Source organism: Anas acuta, chromosome 3 (assembly GCF_963932015.1).
Source record: "Anas acuta chromosome 3, bAnaAcu1.1, whole genome shotgun sequence".
Lineage (NCBI taxonomy): Eukaryota > Metazoa > Chordata > Aves > Anseriformes > Anatidae > Anas > Anas acuta.
The window spans coordinates 39,166,594-39,192,118 of record NC_088981.1 but is presented as its reverse complement, the minus strand read 5'-3'; the positions used below and the strand labels follow the sequence as shown (position 1 = coordinate 39,192,118).

Genomic DNA, 25,525 nt, shown 5'->3' with positions numbered 1-25,525 from the left:
TAATAAGAAACAAGGCAATGAATAAAGGGGTGAAAATGCATAGTGATTGGTGAGAAAGCAGATCTTGCTGCTGCCAAAAGGGACAAAGAATCCTAGGCTCAATGTTGAGGGGCTTCTTTTTATTATTATTTATGTGAACTCTAAGGGAGAAACTACTGTTTGTTATTATTTTGAACAGCCCACTGGCAACATTTCAAAGCTGCTGGTAAATATATCAAAACCCATTTGAATAAAGTAATGCAGATTTAAATTTAGCCTTTTGTTGTTTTGGTTCTGCCAATCTTTTTTGTTCCGTCTCTCCATGTAAGAGCACCGTCATTCAGGTCTGCATCTGCGGCCCTACTCGTTTTTCTAGCAAACAAAAATTCCATTTTGGAGAATAGGCAACTGAAAGCATTTCAGCACTGGTCTTTCAAAGACTCACACAGGCAACTCCATTGAAATAAAAATTTTCAATACTGCATTGATCATGCCTATGAGTAAAATTCAGAGGGACAGCCTGCGACCTCACATCCAAGAATTGAATTGAAGTAAAAGTACAAAGATCTTACCAAAATAAGCCCTCTCCGTGCTGCCCTAACAGGACAAGGACCCATATTGTAGAAAGGCTCATAACCTGTCCCAGCTGTGATTTCTTTCATTAAGATTCACAACAGAAAGCACAAGAACTGCTCTGAGCCTCTGGTAGGGGCAGAAGTCAGGGTCATACAGCCATCTGCCATTAAAGCAGTCCTGTATGCATCTAGGTGGCACCCAGTTCAAAACTGGTTTCCACACAGGCATTGTTATAACCATAACTTTCACACCTTTTCAAAGTGCATAAAATTCAGAAACATCCCACAAGGTATTTTCCCACATATAACCCACAGGTCATGTTAAAGAGCAAAATGCATTTCACAGAATCAAAATCTGGTTGGAAAAGACCTTCCAGTCTTTTTGAAGTCCAGCCATCAACCTGACCTACTGAATTCCATCACTAAACCACGTCCCTTAGCTTTACAACCACATATCTTAAATACCGACAGGTATGGGTTCTCCACCAGTTCCTTTGGCAGCTTATTCCAACCCTCAGACACCCTCTCCACAAAGAAATTCTTCCTAATGTCCAATCTAAACCTCCCTGGTGCAGCTTGAGATCATTTCCTCATATCCTATCACTGTTCACCTGAGACCAGCACCCTCCTCACAGCAGTACTGTTTTCATCGAGTTGGAGAGATCACTGAGGTACAATCAGTTGTGGAACTAATTTCTTCAAGAGTGCAATGTTTCATGTTTGCTGGGAACACAAAGGGGAAAATTATCCCTAAGCTCCCCTTCTTTGGTTTCCAATATTCATAGCTCTGTCCTTGCTATCCAAAGGCTCACCTGCTCCTAACTTCCTGATGTATTCTTGGTGGAAAGGTATTTGGGCAGAGGAAATCAGATGCAAGACTTGTTTTCAATTTCTTCTGAAGACCTGAGATTCAAAGGTGGTGTAAAAAAAGCCACATTATGTTTTATATTATGTAAGAGCAAATTCAGTCCATGTTTAACTGGAGCAGCTGGGTAGCTGCAACCACACCACATGGCAAACACCACCACCACCTCCAGCTGTAACATGAGAAGATGGCAAATGCAATAAATCCATACCTCCAAACAAAATTAATTACGGAGGATGCAGAGATTTACCAAAATTAGTTTCATACTATCATAATAGCAGCATACACCACGGCATGACATACCTTTTGCAACATAAAAATGGCTGAGCACCATAATTACAGCACTTTCATGACCTAACACATGGTAGGAAAGGTAGACTTCCCACTCCAACAAAATTTTTGAATATAAGCAGCTGTGCAGTTTCTTAAACTTTAGTTTGGCTTTGGGCAATATTTGGAAATGAAAGGATCACAACTATAAACCTGGATGTCACAACAAAGTGTTCACTGGTAAGCAGCAATCTGGCAAATCTGACAGAGCAGTCTGATAACTACAGTAAAGCAAGAAATGAAATCTTGCAAATTATTTGCAGAACTGACTGCATGAAACTTGTCTTGTACAGTGTCTGTATACATTTATGTGCACGTGCATACAACATTATATATATCTCTCACATCACTAATCTACAAGTTTATCAACTTTATTCTCAGCCACAAGAATCCAGCAAGTGGTGACGCATTTTAGAGAAACCACCAACAGTACAGAGAAAAGTAACTTAAGTTTATTTAAAGTGAAAATCTTGCTCAGGATTTTCAATTACGTTTCTCCAAATTTGGAGATAATTATTCCCAGCAAGAGAGGTATTTATTTTTTACACTCTCCCTTTAATAAACAGAAAAGCCTAGATGACAGATTGCACTGAATTATCTTTATGTATACTGAATATTTTTTTCCATGCTCTGATCCTGCGGTGTGAACCATGCCTCAGAATTGTTCCAACTTGCAGAATTCTGGGGTGAAACTTGCAGCACTGCTGTAGTGGCACTGTGCTGGCCTGTCCTGCAACGAGAGTGGTGATGGCTTTGGTACTGGCCCTGTCCTGCACAGCACCACAGGCAACATCCACTCGCAACTGTTATTACTGAAATGTAAAAGAAATGAAAAGAAAAAAAAAAAAAAAAAAAAAAGAAAAGTAACAGCTAAATCCTTCACCAGGACAGGCACATGGATGTTAGCCATCTACATTTATTATCAAAAGACTTTTAGGAATTTATGTTGGCCTATTTCTTCACTTCAGATACTGCCTCTACTCTTCTCTTTCCCCTGTTGCAATCAGAATATTTTTCCAAACTGCAAGTAGACAAACTGGTAAGTACTGGACCCAAAGTAGATATGGATAAATCTAAGCATAGAAACAGGACCTCCCACAGAGGTCAATAGAACTACCTAGAATCCATTTTGGCACAAATGGTGCCTTAATCTACTCATCTTCTCAGCAACTAGAAGACTCACAAGATCTTGAAGGAAATTGTTCCGTTTTCACATAATATATCCCTAATTCTTTTCTTTTATAAGAAGGGAGGAGGGAGGTTGAGGCAGACAGTGGGAGAAGGGCAGAGAGGAAGAGGGATTGTGTGTATGCGAAAATATATCTTTTTTTTTTTCTTTGTTCCTCTAAAAATCCATTTACTTCCATGATGCTCAGTTGAAGCTTAAGAGGTATCCATGACCTGGATTTGGTTTTGTGGTTTGTTTGTTTTGTTTTCAAAATAATTACTAATTACTCCTGATTATTTGGTATCTACAGACAAGTAAGTAAATAAGTATAATAAGTATAATAAATAATAATATAACCTTGCTTTATTAATGATGCTTTAGATACGAGCCCAATTCCTTACTTTGTGAAAAAACCTCATGCAGAATGAACAAGACTTGCCAACTCTAATCTGCAGCTTGGTAGAAGCTTTTGAAAACCACATTGTGCGTAAGCTTTTTGCAGCAAGGTCAGGTACATCTTAAAATCTGCTGATCTCCATTTAGATTTCAAGAGTGTTTTGCATTAAATATACCTGCAGAAAAACTAGAATGTATATAGTTTGAAAAAGTTGCAACCTTTTTTCCGTTTCCCAATCCAATACTAGATGTGCATATCAGCTATGCACTACTGCTCTGGTATCATTAGTAATATGTTCCCAGCAATATTTCCCCATATCAAAGCGGGGTACACAAACTCACACAGTTTCTGGTGCATCTGCCAAAGTCTCAGAATGACACAGATCTCTAAAGCAGAAAACGTGCGCTGTGTTTAAGAACTTGCTCAGCTGTATTTATTATTGCTGGATTCCACCCCCCTTTTGTGTTTCATTATGAAATACAAAATGCCTGTGTAGGTCTAATCATGCAGGCCATCAAGTAAGCAAGATTCAGAGGAAGGCAATAAAAGTTGATATTAGAAAATGACAATAGCAGAAGAACCACAGGGAACTTCCCCCTGAATTTCAGGGGCCTTTTGGCAACTGTACTAAGATTGAAGATGAAAAACTGGCGCACAAACTTTTGAAGAGCAGTTTCACAAACCCTTACATAGGCTTAACAGCCATAAGCTCTTTCACTCATTTCAGGAATATCTATAAAACTCCACCATAAAACAATGCTGCTTGAAGAGAGGTGTCCAAGTCTCATCCACAGAGATTTCATCGACATGCTTGAGAAACATGATTTCTTACATGATGGAGGCAATAAGGAGAGGGGAAAAAAAAAAAAAAAAAAGGATTGGAAAGATCAACAGATCTTGGGTCAATGGAAGAGGCAACTCCCTGAAGCTTCAGCAAGCATGACAGACAAACGTGGCCACATCCTATGGATTTCAAGCAGGAACCTCTGTAGGGAATCTGTTGCCTGACCAGTGGCAGGACCTTCCCGATGCAGCCAGCTTTAGGAGAGATGCAAGCAGAGCCATTACCACCTTGTCCATGCCAGGACCCCACTACTGCTGAGCCCACTCCACAGAAGCTTGGAACCCTGTTATCTGTCACATTCCAAACACTTCTGGGTCACTAGTGATGGCATAGATATCTTGCATCTTTCCTCATATAAGAAATTTGCTGCTCCATGGGCCAGGCACACAAGGTCATTTCTGAGGCAGAGACACTTATTCTCTAAGAGAATTTTGTTCAATAGAAAATCTTACATCTATTCCAGAGAAAGATGCCTTATTACAAGACTTGATTCTTCTGCACATTAAACCTTTGAAGTTGTTTATAATAACTAGAAGAGTCTGATCCTTTGACATTTATCTGAGTATTACTGGCCAGATGAATAAACTAATTAATCAAATCATCACCTAATGACTTTGGTGGGGAGGAAGGTGCAGCACTGGTTTTTAACTACTTGCAAGGATCGTTTATCCTCACCAGTGTTACACACAATGTGTTTTGCCCAGTGCAAGGTGGGAGACATGAGGCTAAAACATACATTCATAAAAAATATAAGTCCCAATTTGCAATAGACAGAAGTAAACAAACTCCAACTCAGTAGTCAAAAGACTATCTGAAGAGGTGAGGAAAGCCACATCATGGTTTCCTGCAGCTGTCATTGTAAGAATAGACTTGCCTCATAAAGTCAACATAGTAATTCTGTTTTTCTTCTGAGGTTAAGCGATAGCAGCTTTCTCATATATTTTCAGACTCTTGTGCCAGGCATATCAGGCATCTTTGCTCTTTCAACAGCAACATCAACGCAAACAAATCCCCATGCAGCTCCTGTTCTGCCAACTCTAAAAGATCCACTTGTTGTTCATCCAAACTCATTGAACTAGCTAAATTTTGGCCTTGTCTTAGAAAATGCCTTACAATTATTAAGTAACCACAAGATAAATGAGCAAAAGGTTTGCATAAATCTGCTTGCATTCTGGGAAAAAAAAAAAAAAAAAAAAAAAAAAAAAAAACTGAAATTCTGGTTTCTAGGGTAAGGAAAGGGAAGCCAGCAACACACAGTCTGCAAACTACAGATACATACTAAGCTGCCAGCTATTCTCTTGTGGTCCTGTACCATTTTCTTTTCCTAAGGGACCTCAAACATACGAAAGGGGAGAAGAGACAACATATTTGAAAATAATAAAATATCCTTCATTTTGGTGTCTCTAAAAACAATAAGGAAGAGTCCTTGAAGGAGCTGTATTCCATCAAACTGCCTCTCACATTGTATACACCACCACATTCACCAGCTTTCAGTACCAACCCTTTTCCTTCTGGCACTTGACCACCTCATGAGATGGACTGTGGAGGAGAAGCATACTAAGAATTTAGTATAGCAAATCTACCTTTATTCTGATAAAACATAGCCCAAAAAGGCAATAGAAATTTACTGCAGGTGCCATAACTAGGGAACTTTACTCTGCATAGATGAAATACGTGGAAAATATAGCAGAACCTGGAAACATGCTTTGGTGTGTAGTAGATTCAGATGCTTTATCATGAAAATGATGATAAATGAAAATCCATTTGAATATATCATTAAGGATTCTCCAGTTCTTCCCCTCTCCAGGTTCTTCCCACCTTGATATGTTATGCCTTTTCATTTTAAGATGGGAACAGCACATATGTGTGGTATTCTTCCATGTCTAACCAAATCATCCCCTGCACATACCTTTTTCTTGAGACAATATTGCAGGGCCCATCAGCCTTAGCATCTCATACTCCAGATTCAATAATAAATATCACGTGACGGATTGTATCCCATTTTTATTCAGATCAGCATCAAGCCTCCACACAGAGGTTATCCTATACGGCTGCCAAAAATATGTGTTTAGCAAGGATATAATATATACAAAATGCAAGCACAATAGTCAAATAATTCTTCAAATTAAATCAGTCTGGGACTGTTCAAGAATCAAATATTTGTGACAACTATGAGCCTCACTATTTAATACTCTTCATCCCAAAGCTAAATAGAATTACAGCTAGCTTGATATATGTTATTAGTTTTATGAAGTGGTAACAAACAACAAAGCAAACAAATATTTGGGAACACAGATTTTTTTTAATCTTAGGTTGACTCCAGAATAATACATATACATATTATAAGGAAATTTTTAGTAATACACTCATTTTTGCTCTACTTGGTCTTGAAAGAAAGCATTCTATTAACACTTTGCCTCTCTGTTTCCCTGTATGCAACATTATTGCTTTTGTCAAATGAAAACACGGTGTCAATAGGTGTCCAGAAGTGATACCTCCAGTGAATCAGCATATCTGAGGGGCATCAGCTATAACTTGTGTAAAGTAGCAGTTTATATCTCAGTCAAAATGCACATGAAGCAGTACTTTTCCAGGAGTTCAGCTGGACAATAACGTCACTGCTCAGACTTTAGGCAACTATTACAGAATAACAGAAAAAGTGACCCATACAAGTCTTCAAGTCTGGAAGTGTTTAAGGCTAGATTGGATGGGGATTTGAGAAAGGCCTAGTGGGAGGTCCCTGCTCATGGCATGGGGTTAGAATTAGATGGTCTTTAAGGTCCCTTCCAATCCAAACCATTCTATGGCTCTACAATTCAAAAGGTCATACAGGTTACTCCACTGCCCCCAAGGCAAGTGGAGCTCTACCCATGCCTTTCCTGCCCGATGTTTGTCTAATCTATTAGGATTTCTGTCACTGGAGGTCCTTTTCAGCTTCCCCTGGCAATTTGTACCAGTCCTTTATGATCATTCTGTCTTTAAAGGTATGAAAAACTGATCTGAACTTTTCTTGCGCTAGCTCATGCCCATTAACTTCCTGTTCTAACAACCAGGGACATGGTTATCAGATTGATTCTTTCCTCTTCACAGCTGCTTGGTACGTACTTGAAAACTATGATTTCCTCTCTCATTCTTCTCTTATGTAAGTAAAGAAAGCCTAATTATTTCAGTCTTTACATGCAAGTTGTTGGGTTTGGTTTTTGTTTGCTTGCTTTTCATCCCCTTAAACCTCTATTTTAGTTCTTCTGCCCAGCAGACCCATTTCTGCATCCAGAACTGGAACCCAGGAGGAATGTGAAATCAGAAAGCTCAATTTACACAGCTTGAAAAGCTGTCTTTTTACACCCCTCTATAGCATTTGCTTTTTTTCCTCCTTACAATAACATGACACTTTTAGTTCCTGTTCAGCTGCTGAGCCATGACAGCACCAGGCTCTTTGCTGAACAGCTACCTACATCATTTTGTCCTGCATCTGTATTGCTTCCTACCCAAATCCTCTTACCTCTATACTTACTCCTGCTGAACTGTATCCCATTTCTTTGAAGTATTTCTTTGATTAATCAAGGAAATTAATCAAGGAAATTTCTTGAACTTCTAGTTCCTCAGCACATTCAAGTTTGAGTGTTATCTACCAACTTAAAATGCATCATCCAGGTTTCGTACATTTTCAACAAAACCAAGCTCCAGAGAGACCCCCGCAGGGTCTCTCTCAGGGGGATACTACTTTGATAAAATTATTTTTAATGTCCTCCTTTCAATTAGTTTGTCACTGTCTGGAAGGATCCAATCTCTGTTTCCCTCACTTCTTTATAAGGACAACATCTGAACAGGAGTTGTAATTCTAGCAAATTCAAGGTATAAATATTTTTAAGTTATACACTGCCTTTAAACTGCATTTGGCCTTCCCACTAATAGCCACCACACAAGGGGAGAGAAATACTTCTGAAATTTTTTATTTTTTTTTTTTTAAACACCAGGAGCAGTACAAAGTTGAAGTTGTGGTTACATCTTCAGCAACAATACAGCAAGAGTCATCTTAGTCCCTCTTGGCTCTGGGCTGCTCATTCACACCTTCATACTGCTTAGCCCTAACAGCACGCATCACATTTGTGTGGCAAACAGGATCTGAAAACCAAACCACCCAGACACCTGCACAAGCACAGGGCAGAGGTATGCATTATGGTTCCTGCTGCCAAAAAATAATTCCTGAATTACACCAGTGTTTTAATGCTGGTCTGAAAGTCAAACCTAAACTTCTGAGACAGATTTTCTAGAGATCTAACTTTATTGGGGATGTCAAACAGAAATCATGAGATGCTTAAGTTGTAGACAGGCATTCATTTTGTCAAGAGCCAAGCAAGCTGAAAATGGAAGCATCTTGCAGTGCTGAGCACCATCTGCATGCTGCCAGTTACTGACCTAAAGATATGCCAAGCTTGAAAGACCCACACAAGCACAACTGCAAGCAAAGGCAGCCGGCTTATTATCTACCAGGGAAGAACTACACACACCACAGTTTCTCAGTGATAGACCATGCTGAGCTAGTAGGGACACTAGTGTCTTCACCCAACATAGCAAGATTCAGGAAAGGTCAACCTGTTTACAATCATAAATTTTCATGTGTCTGGCCTCAAACCAATGTAAGAACTCCATATTTTTTCTTCAATTTTGAAAGATTGTTTGAATCCAAAATTCACAAAACACAATTTCCTGTTCCTTGGGGTAATGTGTGTTGGACCACTGCAAAGTGAGATCACATTTGCTACATATGCTTCAGAACATACATACCCTTCCACGTATCTTATTCATAGTGTGGATTACCTGGGTACACATAGGACCCAATCCAAAATGGCATCTTTATACACATTTCACATAAGCATAATCCCTTTCAAGCCACCAGACAACTTTCATACTTGAATTCTAAGTCAACATATGAAAGAAGTTGATAGCACTTGTTTCTTGTTAACATGGCTCTCTCTCTATCACTGGATTAAGTGGTAGATCTTTAAATATCCTGTTGCATCTAACAGCAGTGACAGAAACAGTTATTTTTCTTTCTGTTATTTTGGATATGACAGCAACTATTTTTTAATCAAGTTCCCATTCATAATCAGACTTCCAACAAGTGAGTTCAGTGTTCTATATTTGATTTTAATAGTGCCTTGCATAAGCTAGCCAAGGCTATTATTACTTTTGTGTATGTGAAAAAGGCAAAGACTCATGGAAGAGCTTACATTCCTAGAGCCTGTTGCCTTTGGGCAAGAATGTTCCTGATCATCGACACCGGCAACAATAGACAGTACTGTATAAAAAGCATGTATGCACGCAGCACAACAGACTGGCTAGCCATCTTAGGACAAGAGAAATGCAGTTCACTCTTATGACCTCAGCAATAGTTGCTTGTGCCAGTTTAAATCTCCAGCAGAGGAATTTAAATGAATGTTGATAACTGGCCAAATAGACTCTACCTTCAGTAATGGGATGAATTCTTATTATTATTGCTGGTTCTGTCTATAATAAAGATGGAAAGTCTTTTTAGTAACATACAGAAAATCATTATAGCCTCAGTCCAAAAGTAATTGCCAATGGGCAGCATGCTTGTTGACTCCTTTAACTCTGTTGCTTCATCACTTCACTTCACCCATGACCTGGAGGAATAATTTCTCCAGCAACATAGCAGCATGCTCAATGTCTGGTGCCTCTTACAATTATAGTTCTCAGCAAATCTAAAAGCCATAAAACATCTTAATGTCTGTGAAATTCTGTGTCTACCATGACCGTGTGGTACTGAATTCTCAATTTGTTAGATTTGAGAAATGAAATGATACAACACATTTGGCTTTGAAAACAAATTTATGAAGATACAATATTCCACTTGCCATTAAAAATGCAGAGGAAAAGTCATCCTGCATTGGCAGAAAATGACACGGACAATGCAATTAAAGAGCTCTTAATGTACAAAGTCCATACATAAATGTCCCAAAGCTCATCATGCTCACATCTTCCATGAACTGGAGCCAGGTGCAAAGCTTACACCTCCAATGAAATGTAAAGTTAGGGAACATCTGAATCTGTGGGGTCAAGTCAAAGACATAATTAAAACTAATAAGTCTTTCACACTTCTGGCTTTTAGGACTTCACCAGCTGTTAGACAGACATTGTAGGAAATGAGGCTTAGACATGACCATCACCAATCTGTCCATTCCCCTCTGTATGTCCCTTCCCTGCCAGCTTTGAATTGACTGGTCAATTCCAAGTCTGAAAGCTGGACAGAAACCTCCAAGATCAAGCTGGGGGGGGTGGGAGGGTTGTAGGGGGACAAGGAGGAAGTTGGTTTAAGGTTTTACTGACCTCCACTCAAGAAAAGTCAGACAGAAACCCGCAGCAGCAGCAGTTTCACCTGTCATCTGAGCAGTCAATACATACACCCTTCCAAACTACCATGGCACTGTAGTCCCTTGCTTAGCTGGGTATCTAGCGGTATCTAGGGAGGACAGAAGAGCAAAAGGTGTTGAAAGGTCTCAAATAGCAAACATTGGTGCTCCTAATCCTATTGCTCGCCAATCAACTATATTAGCAAGGTTATTTAAAAATATGATCAGAACCACCTTAAAAACATTATGGACTGAATAACTCTCTAAAATGCAACAATTCAAAACAACTTTTTTTTTAAAAGGAAATCTCTACTTAAAATTGATTGGAAGATTTTTGCCTTTATTGTATTTTGAAAGACTTCCTCTAGTTTCAAACAGAAATAATTCAAGGAAGTCTTACATAAGAGATCTGATTAGGTGATTCCAGCAGTCCTCTGTCTTCATAACCCATTAATCTGTTTCCAGACAGCAGAAAAATCAAGAAATGGAGTCACAAGAATTTATTCAAGTATTCATATCAAAGAAAAACTGGTCGCTATTTCTATGTGAGTCAAAGCACAGACAGAAAAATTGTAAATATTAAACAGTTGTGAGATTTTTAAAATCAAAATCAGAGTGGACATGAATTTACATGCTAAGAGGATGAAAATATAGGCCTCCAAAATTTTGGAAATAGTCTGATTTGAAGTAAAAGTAAGCAAGACAAACTGTTCCTTAGGTCAGTATACCTCAATGTATACATATCCGTTACATAGAATTTTATGTTCACTTACAGTACCTGCACAGGAGAGCAGGCTAAGTGGATCCATGGTGATCTACATGCTAGTGTTCACACACCGTCTGTTACCTCAAAGGAGGAATAAATACTTTCTTCCCATACGAACTCTGAAATCTGCCCAGAATCAGTGGTTAGATTTGCAATTCTATACGTCTGTACTTGTGTTTAGAGGTGTAAGGGCAGAAGTAGTATGCAGAACTGCTACCCCTTCCTGATAATGATGCAATGATTCAGTATATCCACTGTCATGTTACATGGAAGGAAGAGACATCGCAAATGAGTACAGCTGTTACTAATGCATGGAAAAACATGAGACCCTGTCCTTAGCATACCTACTTGAGGAAAGAACAAAGGCTGCTCTGAATACAGAACTGAAGATAACATTTCAGCTGAAGGTGTAAAAATGCTTCTTGGCAGCAATTTCCTGTGTCCCTAATATAGATTCAAGGCTATAAACCTCCAACTTTTTCCCCAAAAAAATTCTTCCTTGTCAAGCAATCTGACCGCTTCAGAACAGGAAAAAAGAGGATAAAGAGCAGGATATTTTTAGCGTTCCTGAAGGAGCTTCTTCCAAATGTCATTACAGAGCTACGTGAAATCATCTCTCTGGATGCTCATTCCAAAATCTAGGACAAAGTGAATGACTTCAGCCATAGCCCACCCCAGAGAAATACTGCATTCCCCACTCCAGCATAATGCATTCAATTCAAAATAGTTTGTTCCTCAGCCAAGGGACACAGCAACATAATTTACTATTTCCCTTTTGAATATCCAGTACAGAATAAATCTGATCTGCTGGCGAAGTGTTTTGAAAGTCTAGCCTGAAAGCATATCATCTGTTTCCTGGAGCTTCCTTCCAAAGATTCAGCAGCTAATTTTACATCATTGCACCCTTGAAGTCTTTCAAAAAGGCAGGTGGGTGGGAGGGGAATTAAATGGCTTACAAAGCATGAACAAAAAAATTGTTTTAAAGATTTAGTCAGTTATATTCATTACCCTTTGCTGCACAGCACCCAAAGGGAAGATTGCTAGGTTAAAAATATTATAATCATTCTTTTCTTACATTTATGTAACATCTCATCTTAATTTCTCACAGCACTTTTTGTGTTTCAGACCAAATCTCTACTTATCAGTTTGAAGGAAACAAACTGAATAGTATTGTGTAGCAATAACATGACTCATCTCCATCATCCTCTTCATTTCTCTCAAGGGAGCAGTTGTTCTGCCTACCCAATATTTTACAGGCACTGTTACATGGCAAACTGCACACAAGTACAAGTAACTTTTGGGTTAGTATTGCCTATTGGTGGTCTTCCTCAACTCCTCCCAGCTGGAGGCATAGATTACATGCACTGGCATCAAACAGAAAAGCAAGGTTTTGTTTCTTTAAATATTGTGCATACAGCATAAATAGCACACCCTATTGCATGCTCTATCATTATTTGTCCTTTCCTAGGGACACAGCTATAAGCACAGACAAGTCCCTCCAGAATTAATGGCAACAAGACCTCACTGTGGGACTTGCTTGCAGTAGTGGGAGGGGGATCTACCTCTGCACCTCACTCGCTTCCTCTTTGGATCCTAAAGTGATGGTCATTGGTCCCCAAGACCTAAGACTCTGCAAGGTGTCAGGAAAGAGGCAGAACTCATTTAGCTCTGCCCTCAGCTTCTCAGGATTATTCAGGTATAGTATAATGCCACCTCAGTATTTACTGATGCTGCTTTTCCACAACAGGGCTCTGACCCCCCAGTGAAATTTATACAAGTAGGACATTGAGTACACCTTTTAGTATCTGCATCTAAACTTTTGGTTTACGTGTAGTTTTCTGGACCATGAATGTTTAAAGTGGTTTACAGAATGGGACCAACTTTCAAGATAATTAAGTGTGCAGACCTAGACAGGAATAGTAGTGCAAAGAAGGAAAGACCTCACATGGGTAACAAAAACAGCTGTGATGAGGGCACTCTAACAATGGCAGGTCAAATACACTTCCCTTTTATTCAGTATGACTCAGCTACCCATGTCTGACATTCACAGCAGAGAGGTCTCACGTCGCTAAAATTCAGACAGGAAAAGAGAACAAAAGCAAATATTCTATTCAGAGTCATACTGAAGATTTTGCCAGAAATCTGTATTTGACTATTTTTCTCCTGTGAGGGGATAGGGAAGAGACAAGAGTACCTACTAGCATATACCCACAGAGGAGTGTGCAGTGCTTAACAAATCCCTTCGTTTACTGTAAATGGTGTATAAAATAACGTGGATCTTCTCATCCGTTCATTATATCCATCTCTAATATTACCCTCTTTTCCATTGCCATTTATCCTTTAAGCTCTCTGCAATTTTCTATTTATTCCTCATTTCCTTTAATTCTCTATTCCTCTTTGATTTCTTTTACTTTTCTCAACCACAATAAAATGTGAGAACTGACCCAGTTTCTTCCTTCTTATGCTTTCAGTACATCCTATATATTTGATGACCAGTACAGGAGCAAGAAAGCCTGAGTCAATATTACTTTCTGCCTACAAAAATCACCTGAAGGTGCAAAATAGGTCAAGGAGACAACATTTGCATTCTCCCCTGTTCTCCCACTTTATTTTTTTTATTTTTTTTTTTTTTTTACACAATGCACCTGCTTTCAATATTTTTTGCTTGTGGAACACATGAGAGAGTCCTGTGTGGTGCACTACATTTACAGCAGTGCTGTTATTTTGTTATTCATAATCAAACCCGTAATGTGCCCATATGAGGAAGAAGGGACCCTTCTCAGCCAAGTTAGTATGGCTCCTCTGAAGCACCTCATAATCCATACTTTACATTCAGACAGTTTAGCCTGAGGCCCTATTTGTCCTATCGTCACCTGATCCTTTAGGTGGTGATAAAGCCAACACCTACTAAAAGGTCCCTTTCTATACATATATCACTGCTTGAGCAAAATATGCAGTAGCAGCAGACTTTTCAGCCACCATCTTTTAGTCTCAGTTTACCCAACATTGTTCCTTTTTTTTTATTGTTAGCTTCCAACATGTTGTAGAGCACATCAGAAAAAGTGTCAAAGATGGCAATTCAGACAAAGTGAGGCAGGAAATCAAAGTTAGACAAGAGGAAATGCTGCAAAGAAGGTGGACAGAGGAAGATGCTATGTAAATTCAATTCACAGCCCTGGAACACCTCCAGCTAGTAGGAAACCACACCTGTCTTTTATGACAGACCAGAGCTGACCATACTATTACTGCTGTCCAAAGATGGAGCTATCTTCATCCTAGTATAAAGGATTAGCAGTGGAAAACATGATCAAAACTTTTAAAATACTTAAAGGGGAGCAAGGATACCAGACAGAACCATCTAAAATATTTAGACGAGATATCTTAATTCTAGTCAGCAGGGATGGATTGGGTTTTCCATAGGTAGCTTCAGCAATTTCATATGGCTCCAACAGCCCAAAGGAGAGCAAACAGTGCAAACACATAAAACTGAGAAATGAGAGAAGATCTGGGACTAAATACGTTCCAGGTGTTCTCCTGGGCTGTTACTATGACCTGATTGTTATCTGTATTTCATGCAGGTGATCAAACAACTTGTAAGGAGATCTAGAATGTTCATTTCCCAAGTTTTAAACTGAAAAGGTCTCCAGCAACCCTGAAAGTAGCATAATCCTACATGTCAGACCAGTTCCTAATGTTTTACTTTTGTATGACTCAAATGTCTGCTCACACCACCAGCAGGCACCATAAGTCTAAAAAGTGCAGTGAGGTAGGAAACATTGGTATAATTTTTCCAAAAAGGAACAAAGTAACATTAATCTAATCTCCTCTGGTGATGGAGACATATCTGTAAGAAGAAGACAGTGCATGTGTGTACATGCACAGGCACTGGCTTTTGTCAGATATTACTTTAGACCATTAATATTCCCATAAACACATACGAGAAATAATAAGGCAGACACAAAGTCTGTTGAAAGAAAGCCACTAGTACTAAAAATGTGAATGAGACATTTTAGTTACAGAGAGATTGTTCACCCTAACCACTACCCATCCACCACCAATCAGCCTGGGATAACCCCAAAGAAACAGTTGCCGTGTCCTAGAATAAGCCATGCAAGTGTGGAACAGCGTGCATCCTGTATATATTGTCAGAGCTTTATTCACCCAATACCTCCAAGTAGAGTGGAAAGGTTGTGAGTTTCTACATTTGGGCATTTGCAAGAAGCACAAGACAGATTCCTCCAGTCCTGCCAAATCCCTCTGCATGCTGAGCCTTTGGCCAAGCATCTGCTTGGATGATGGTTTCTCCTAGGCTTATTCTTTGTAGATTCTGTTTAAATGTTTATTGGACTAAGGACTATGCCAGTTGCAGTTTTAAATGTCTAGGGTAACTTTTGTAATTGGATCAAAGCCTTTTTTTAAGAATAGTTACTCAACCTGTTTTATTGGTGTAAAAATTATACTGCAGTGAGGTGCTCTTTTTACTGTATTTCAAAAAGCCACAAAGCTTGCAGAGTCATTTCCAAATTGACATTTTAAATCACGTTTTGCTGCTCCACATCTTCAAAATTATGTATATCAGAAATAAGTCAACAGGGGAAAGCTTTTTAAACCAATAATTATATTTAAGCTCCAGCTATCCTAGTAAAGCTGCAGTATTGTGCGTTAGTTATTGTGGGAACTCATGATCTATGGATACACATTAGTATCCATCACCTGTCGGAGCTTCTGCCGATCCACTAAAATCCAGGACTATCTCCAGTTGCCTCAGCTTTGTAAGACAGAACACAAATCTGGTCTTGTGTGTGCTGTATGTAACAAAGTTTGTGGCCACGCCCAGCACTCATTAAACAGGAAATTCGTATGGACCAAATCTCAAAGCTGTTATTCAGCCCTATACTGTACCAAGACTCTTTTCGATTTCAGCAATCTTATGAACCAAAACAAGAAACTTCTCTCACAAAATCCAAAGTTCAGCTCAATGACTTAAGATTACTTTTCTTCCTTAGGCAAGGCCTGCTCCAGGATTTGACCTCCTATGATCAAGAAAAGGATGTTTAGCTACTTAGGACTAGCATGCTCAACAAGAACAAAAGAGACACAATCTTTGGTTTTCTCTATTTCACAATAAGGTCTATTTCACAATTTCACAAATTGGTACAGCACACCTTTGTGTGCAAAGCAGAGAACTACAGTAGGAGAAAAAAAGTACATGTGACTAAGAATTTACCTTGCAAAAAAAATTACCCAGCTATGCTGCATAATTCATCAGTTTAAATAACTCATACATCCACTAGTAACTCTGCTGTTCACAATCGCTCAGTCTGGATGTTAGAGGAGTAAGAGAAGTGATTTTCAAAACAAAAATATCTGGGGGTAGAATCCACCATTTTGCAATAGATTTAATACTCCTGGCTTACTCTTCAAGCACCAGTAGTGATCCATGAGATACTAGAATAGAGACATCACACCGATGGTAGAAACAAATTCTTAGGAAGGGATATGAAACACAAATTATTGATTCCAAGTCACTGCAATTGTCTCAGACTTCAGAAAGAATATAGGTGAGTCAACACTAACTACATTAAAATCCACAATCCTAACTACATAAAAACCTTGAATCAGTCTTGCAGATTCTTTACATCTCCAAAATAAAGCCATTCATTAGACACTCGTATTTACTATGCTTAGTAATCAACGGACAGTGCCTTTTCTTTAATAAGTGGTTAGAGAAAAGCTCCTAGAGATTACAACTACAGTGCTAACTTCTGTTCTATTTTACCCTTTACACAGTCCTCTGCAGACCATGTGCCTGCAAGGGGTGCAGTGCAGCCGAGACATGCACAGGCATGGAAGAATCTAGAATGAGGTGTAATAAAGTAGTACACAAAGACTGATCACTGAGCTTATAAAGAATATTATAAAAAAAATATTATCACTGACTAAAGAAGTAAATAGTGATTTTCCTTCTTTCTGCCTTCCTGGTGCAATACTACATAAAATTTAAAGAGCATTGATTGTTGTACAAGAACAAGCAGGCTTGTATTATCCATTAATCTCTGAAGATCTCTGAAGTGTTAAAAGGAAACTGGATATTAGCAATTGCTTCCAGTGCAGCAAGCCCAATCACTGCTCACTTCAGATACTTGCAGTGACGCCCAGGTTAAACGCGCCCAGATAACAGGGTGGGGGTATAAGTAACCTAATCTGTTTAACCCTCCCACCCCTCCCCAGAAAGAGAGAAATTGGGAAATCAAGTAACAATTACACACAGATGGAATTTTTACACTGAGCTTTGAATGAATACAATGGACCAAGTGAATCTGGCCCAGCTACTTGCTACGTGCACATTCTCATATAGCCCTTATCAACCACTTCCATTTGCAGGTGGTAGGAGCACAAACACCCAGAGGTGTGAACACAGTACACAAACTGGAGAAAAGGTACCGACGTGCATCATTCAGAAAAAATGAAAGAAAATACTTCTGTAGGTTTTGTTTTTCTGCAGTCTGTCTACATTTGATACCATAAAGGCTTTGCACTCTGATTTCAGGTCTTTCTTCTCTGGTCCTCATCTGCTCCAGGTCTTCTTTATTCCACTCCATTCCTACCATCATTGTAGCTCTACAATGCAAACAATTCATAATCTTGTTGTTTTCTCATGCTACATTCCTCCAACATTGTATTCTCATCTTCTCAAGTCTTGATGAAGCAATGATATATTAGAGGAGAAGCTGTTCTTTAAACAGAAGACACCAAGGACTCTACTTCTAATCACAGGGTTCAAAGAACCCATTTTTTCTTTCAATCTTCACATGTTATGCATCAGAGTCTATGCTAGAAATTTAACTGAACTCTGCAGTTTTCTTTCTTTCAAAATCACTTTCAAATACACCTATACAAATAAAGCAGTAATAGAATGAGTTTGCTCTAAAAGGGCATTTAAGTACCAATGCATTGCAGTGACTGAACAGACTTTATCCACAAACATCATTATATTTTCCATTTAACTTGAGCTTACCTGATTCTAGACTCCATTTAGTTTTTATACTGAAGACCCCTTCCAGATCAGAGGTCAAATTCAAATAGATGCTGATCTGCCAGACATGCAAGTATAACCTGAGAGTATAACATTTATTAGAATTCCAACAAAAAAGCTTTTTTGTAGAGGAACAGAAGTATAAAAAGACTCAAAATCATGAAGTCTAGCTTTTTGCTTTCTCTCAGTTCCTCTGAACTTCTACATTATCATCTTTGCAGTAGAATTTCACTTCCTGGTTTATATGATCAGAATCTATATTTTGGAAATTCTATTACATTGTAGCTGACAGTTCCATAAAATCATAGCATCATTTCTTCATTTCTTCTGGGAAAGCTGTCCATCCTCCACCGCCACACAAATACCACACACACACCCCAAGAGCACTGAAAAATTTTGATCACTATTTTTCATACAACTCAGGGGCTTTTCGGACTATGTTAAGAGAAACATCTTGGAGGATTGAAGCAATATTACCAGAGAAATTAGGATTGCCAGCAAGGTATTTTTCACAACATATTTGCAGAAAAATAAGAATTGGTCAGACTTAGAGGACGCCAGTATACACATGCTGTAGTAAAGCGTTTAATTGATTTGCAACATCAGATTAGAAACTACGGATTAAGTTTTCATATTTGAATTGCAACCATACACCTAATTTACCTCAGTTTGAATAGGACTAGCATTCTACCTATTCAAGGAATTAAGTCCAGTGCATCTGCACAGAAGACAAAAAATCCAATAGACCCTGACAATCAATAGAGATTTGACCCAGAAGCTGACAGCCTTAGACCCAAACACATCTGCAAGAAAACATGAACCAGACCCCTGAAAATGCAATGCCACTCAAAGAAAGAATGTAGCCTGCCTAAATCCCATCTTTTACTGTGGTTAGTCTCCTGTGCTTCAGAGAAAGACCAGAGGACCCAAAAAAACGAGTCATTATAACTTATCACGGGTAAGTTTTCCTTTTCATGACCCCATAGATGACAAGTGAAATCCCCAAAGCATGGCATTATTAACCAACCATAGGTTTTTTTTCTCCTTCTCTAATAAGCACCAGCAGGAGACATCTTTGCATCGGATGCGATAGGAAGCTGAGGTTCAAAGTCAGACCACTCAGGAACAGATGTTTCCTAGTGGAAAGCTATGCATGAGGATTGAGATTCTCAAAAGGAGCCAAATGATTGTTGGGTGCCTTCCCGTGATCAATTGTAACACTGTAATCATCATTAGTAATGCTACAAACCCAGACACTTAATTGTACAAGGTTGAGTTAAAGCTGTCTTTGTTCAGGGATCCTTAAGTCTGAGCTCCATCATTACAGAAATACTTATGAAAAACTGAAGAGTAATTTCTCAGGTGGAAAGCACCCTGCCACTATGTTCCAGTCTGGTAAGTAATGGTAAGAAGTCACTACTGCTTCAAAAAAATATTTCTCCAAGCACATCCTGCAACGAGTTTTAAATATGTTTTAAACCATAGTGAAATATTACTTGAAATTATGTTCTGTTTTGGAGATCTTGTGGACAAAAAAAAGCAGTGGCATAGTGATGAAATTTTTAATTAAGAATTGTTTAGTATATGACCTATAACACTTATTTCTAGACTCACAAATTCATTCCATATTCAAAGAGCGGATGCAAAGTTTTGGAATAACACTTCACAAGTAAAAGTTGAATCCCTACATGAAGTACAAAAATTGAAATCAGCACTGACCGCAGATCTGAGATCAGCCCTCAATAACACAACAGCTGCAGACTGTGGTTATCATCACGTCCTCCAGAGTATTTTTGCAGATGCTTCATTGCAACAAACTGGAAAATCTGATTATTTTTTTTGTTAATTGTACTTTCAATTGTAGAGAAGGTTATGGAGACAGTCATTTCTTATTATAATTTTACAACAACAAAACAGCACTTCAAAAACTGGCAGTTCCTGCATGTCAAACATTTGTGATTACTTGGAACGATCTTAATAGCCATGCACACAGATCTTGTGCATTTTTAAGGTTCCTTCACACAATTTTATCAGCACAACAGACACTTAAAATCTCTCCTAAAGCTGATGATGCCTCCAGCATTTCCCTAACAGAGGGTAGGGCAATTTTAGCTGTGTCAGGCCATGAAAGCTGCCAGGCAGTCCAGGCAGAGAACAAAATCAGGCAGTACAGCTTTCTCCTCAACAGTCCCAGCTATATTAGGATCAGGATAACCTGGCAGCTCCTGCAACTGAATGGGGTGGGAAACAGGCAGAAAGGCAGAGGGGACAAGCAAGCAATCCCACCAAGCAGCATTGCAATACACCCAGCCAAATGTCTTTTCCCTGGGCAGATGAATATTGAGACTGCACACTGTGTCAGCAGCAACAAGCTTTAACTTATCATCTCTGTCCCCCCTGCCCAAGCAGAAATATTTTTAGAAGGCTCAGTGCATTTGTTGATTTTGTGCAGGTGGGGATACTACAGGAATTCCACCTGGATTCAGATGAAAGCCACTTCTTAAAGCAAACTTAAGGGTTCTGATATTGCTGAAAGCTTCAGCAACACAGTAAGGCCTTTTTCAAATAATGTGGCTGCTTGACTTCCAGGTATTCAAATGAAGGTTTTCTGTCAGTGACCTCAGTGACAGCCAGACAGCCAAATCATGTATCAAGATCAGATTCTGATCCCCACTTTCCCACCACTCTTTCTCAATCACTCTCCCCTCTCCCTCCCAGAGAAGCTGCAACACTGACTCCTCATTACTCATCAGAGACATGCAGGTAGCCCAGATGCTCATGGGTAGCTGCAGCCAGTCACATTGTGCAGTAGCCCATAAAGCCATCCTGCCATAAATTAACAAAAACCCCTATAACTTCAAGGGCAGAAACAACTCCTCTCCCCTACACACACACACACCAAATAGACACACACCCTTCTTAGAACAGAGACATTTGAAGATGCAGACTGGAAGAACTTTTATTCCTTTGCTATGCAGAAGCTTGATCAGAAAAAAAAATAAAAAAATATTTTGCAAGGGCAGAAACAAACAACAGATTCCAAACAAGAGACTTAACTGTATAACTGTTCTAGAAATATTTGAAAAAAAAAAAAAAAGTTAATTCATAACGTTAAAAATAAAGCACACTACTAAATAATAAAGACATTTCAAAGGATGGGAAGAAACAAGTCGTCGCCCCCCCCCTCCCCCCCCCCAAAAAAAAAAAAAAAAAAAGATTCATAATAAAATAATTCACTTAGAAGGGACCTTCAAGGATCATTTAGCCCCAGCTGCCTGACTACTTCAGGGCTAAACAAAAGTTAAAGCATATTATCAAGGGCATTATCTAAATGCCTCTGGAACACTGATAGGCTGACATGCATTTCTATGTTCCTATGAAATAGAACAAATTCAAGAAAAAATCATTTCTCAAAGAAATACTTCAAATTAATAGTTTTTCAGTACTAGCTCCAACAATTCTTTATGCCGTAACATCTTGGAGCTTTAATGAAGATCTGTGAAGATCACTGTACAACAAAAAGTGAGCCGGTCCTAAAATTACACTCAAGTTTCCATCTGAGTTTTGCATATTTGTTTTTTTTTTTAAACCAGAAGTCTTCCAATAACTTCACATCTTACAGCATGCAACTATTTGCTCACTTCAGGAAATAAGACATGACAGAGCATTGTCATTAACTCGTTCCATTTTGCACTACAGTATTTCTTATGAGCTTGTTCTTCAGAAGGCAAAGCTTTTCATAAACATTGGTAACTTCAAACTTTTCCATTATGTCAAAAATTCTCATGATTTACCAAAACAAGTTCAAGAAAAATAGCCGCAAAACAGTCCAGTAATAGACAGCTATTTTTGGTAAATTTAAAGCTTCAAAAATGCCTGCTTTTATTTTAAAACAAATTAAAAGACAACTACTAAATAAGCTCTCTTTGTAGTCCTGGAAAGCAAAGAAAGTTTGATTTTACAAAGTATTTTAAACATTTTTTCCCTGACCTATTTTGATCACATCCTGATGTTTTACATATATAAGAAAAAAGTTCTAAGAGGCAGCAGCCCCTCATGGTTTATATGGCAAAATTGTCCCTACAGAACAAAAATTGAAATTCTGGAGCCATTTTCCTACTTACTGTATCCATGTCTTAAAATAAACAATATACATGTATGATAATAACCTGCATCTCCTCTTCCACCACAAGTACTTCTGAGGTCAGCATTCTCTCCATTAACTGACCTTAGCCAAACAAGATGAGGCTTTTGGGGAACATGCTAAATGCAGGTTGTTGCACTTCCATTGCCCTTTCTTCTTAGGTTTTGCTGAACCAAGGAGTCTGAACATGCTGAACATTTTGCTGTCTGAAGCAATAAAACAGCTCTGTCCTGCTATACTTGGGCACAAATTATTCTCCATCTCCTGCAGGTGTAGCAGGAATTGTCTGCAGAGTTGTGTTCATTTGATCAGAAGCCTTAGTGTACCCATTTACACTGAAAATATTTAAAACACTGAGTCAGAAACCATCTCAGCTAACAGCTAAGGACCCTGGAGGACAAGGCAAAAACCAAGCACCGTGTACAAAACCTCTTGTCTGAATCACAGAATCACAGGATGGTTTGGGTTGGAAGGGACCTTAAAGATCACCTAGTTCCAACCCACCGTCCCATGGTGAGGAGGGGATGCCTTTAGCGTTTGAACTAAACTGTCACTGGATTTGTTTCACTCTTGTTTTCAGTTGCTAAATGCCTTCTGAAAACCAAGGCTCTATGAATCATTCAGTGTTGCGTCTACCAGCACTTCAGCATGGTGGAGGTCAGCAGCACCATGTTCCCAGAGCACAGTGAGCAACAGACAAAGCATCCATCCAAAAACACTGGGGACCACTTTCTTCTTCAGGAATTTTTCATTTTAATATTCCTTAAGGGCACTGGTGACAAAGCTAAGAGGTCACTGCAGGAGCAAAAGTCCATCATCAAACTCAAGCTTTTAAAATGGCTATATCCATTATATCCTTTCAGGATATATCAATTATATCTTTTCAATTTCAAAATTAAGGAAAGAGATTGTTACTTTTCTCACTTCACTTTTCTCATTATTAAAGCATAAGGGCTAGCCATTTTTTCAGCAGGCAGAGAAGAAGCAATTTCACTGCGGTCCCTTATTGCCCATCTTAGTTCAAAACCATCTTACTGGTTCCAGAGAAACCATTCCTGTGCAAGACCTGGACTAGCAGAGAATCAGGCTATAGCATTTTAGATCTAAAAGTTAACTGTAAAGCTCAAATCTGAGAGTTATGTTTGTATATACACCCACTTCAGTTTTCTTTTGTTACTTTTAAAAGCTATAAAAATGTGCTCTAATACGTACCATAAGCAAACAAGTTGCGAGCCAGACTAATTATATCACTCTTGCCCTTTGCTTAGAGCAGTTTTAACTCATCTCTAAATTCCAGTCATCTGTTTCTAATTCGAGTACATTTCAATTTCCTCACTCAATATGAGGAGCAGCAGCACCAGTGCTCACCAGGGGCCCTCGCCAAGTGCAAATAAGAGTCAAGAAAAATCCTGGTGCTCTGCAAAGCAAGCTGTCCCAGCTGTCCCCAGCACAAGCATTCAGCAGCAACAGTCAGACCTCACAAAGTACAGAGCAAGTCACCCACATTAGTGTTGTTGTTAATGAGTATAATTTTTAAGATTAAATATCAGCTGTTATTTTTGAGCAAAGTTACCCCAAAAAATTAAATCAGGCAGTTTTCCCCTTCGCTACCACTTGTTATACAAAGCATGCTAACTGATACATAGCATCTCCATCATTTGTTGCTCTGCTTTGATGCATCTTTTCCAGCAGCAAATGTTTTTGAATCCTGCCAATTGCTGTTCCTAAATGTCTGTGCATGGAGCCTGAAGAAGTGAACACCAAACCGAAACAGAAGGTTATGGGACTGGAAGGGGAGAGAAGCACAGCTGTGCCTTCTATATTACTCTATGCAATCTATATTACTCTATAGCTCACATTGTACAGCAGTTTCTTTTGTTTCAGGATAAGAGGATGAACTGCAATGACCTCCAAAGGGGTTGTGCATTTGTTTTCCTCTGAGGTGGGGAAAAAAAAATCTGCATTTCTATTGTTTACGTAGAAGATGAAGCTGTGCCTAACAATATTTCCCACTTCAAATGTATGTTATTTATAGTAGGCTTTTCAATTTTCTCCTGGAAGAATCAGTTCACAAAAAATCATGAAGTTCATGAAGTAGGTGAGAGAAAATCCAGCTCTCATACACTTACTCTGCATACTGAGCTGAGAGAAAAACTGTCCCACACGGGAGCCTGGCAGAATATGTAGCTGCAAGAACAAGAATTACAAGCGTTCTCATTGCAGTGGGAAGCATTCAACAGAATGGATAGAAGGAAAACTACTCATCTATTCCAAATATTTCCTTTTATTTGTTAAAGTTTTCACTTTAAAAAAAAAATCCCCCAGATGTATTATCTTAATAACAGTTCGTTAGGGGAAGTTTTGGTTCATTTTGCATTTACTCTTAGGAATCTGTTAGTTGTTATTTTGCATTCAAGTGTAAATTAAGAGGAAATAATTAACTGCATCAAGACTTTTCTGAATTGGGGTCCCCCTAAGATTTTTTCTATGAGGTTTCAGTCAAAGCACTGGTTAGGAATAGAAACAACATCTGCAGCAGAGAAAGGCAAAGAAGGCAACACTTCTTTGCATACTTGAACAGTTCTGTGATTTCCAGATAACCCTGCATGAATCTGCCATAGTTTTGTCAATTAAAATATGAATTTTTAAAACATTGTTAAGCTATTGCTGGAGGAAAATGGAGTCAAAATGAGCCAAGTCCAGTACTCTCGTTTATTAATCATACTACCTACCTAGCCAATTTCTCAATCAGCTATTAACAAATAGGTCTCAAGCATTACTCTTCAGCATACTTCTCACAGAAGTATTAAAATCCTGAAGAATCCGTTAACAAATTTCTTTTGTGAGATTACCACAAACTGTATGCTGCATACCTAAAAACAACTTCACATGAAATTGGAGCCACGTGCAAAACCCGCAGAGTCCAAAATGAAGGGGGACACTCAGCTTCTCTGAGTGGTAGCAGATGTAAAGCCCTTGCTGTATGGCTTCCAGGCAAAGCATTAAAAGGGGTCTTAATTCACGTTTGCTGGCAGATCTAGGTGCAT

The 25,525-nt window shown here is 38.8% G+C and overlaps 1 long non-coding RNA gene across 2 annotated transcripts in view; it reads right to left on the bottom strand.

Moving 5' to 3' along the window:
• Positions 1-9,992: 9,992 nt before the first annotated feature.
• The window catches only part of LOC137853880 (uncharacterized), a 38,658-nt gene continuing 23,125 nt past the window's right edge, over positions 9,993-25,525 (bottom strand). For both annotated transcript variants that reach the window (XR_011094789.1, XR_011094790.1), the window contains exons 4-5: positions 10,510-10,642; positions 9,993-10,229 (exon numbers count right to left, since the gene is read on the bottom strand). This is a non-coding gene — a long non-coding RNA (uncharacterized lncRNA). The remainder of the gene's footprint in view (positions 10,230-10,509; positions 10,643-25,525) is intronic.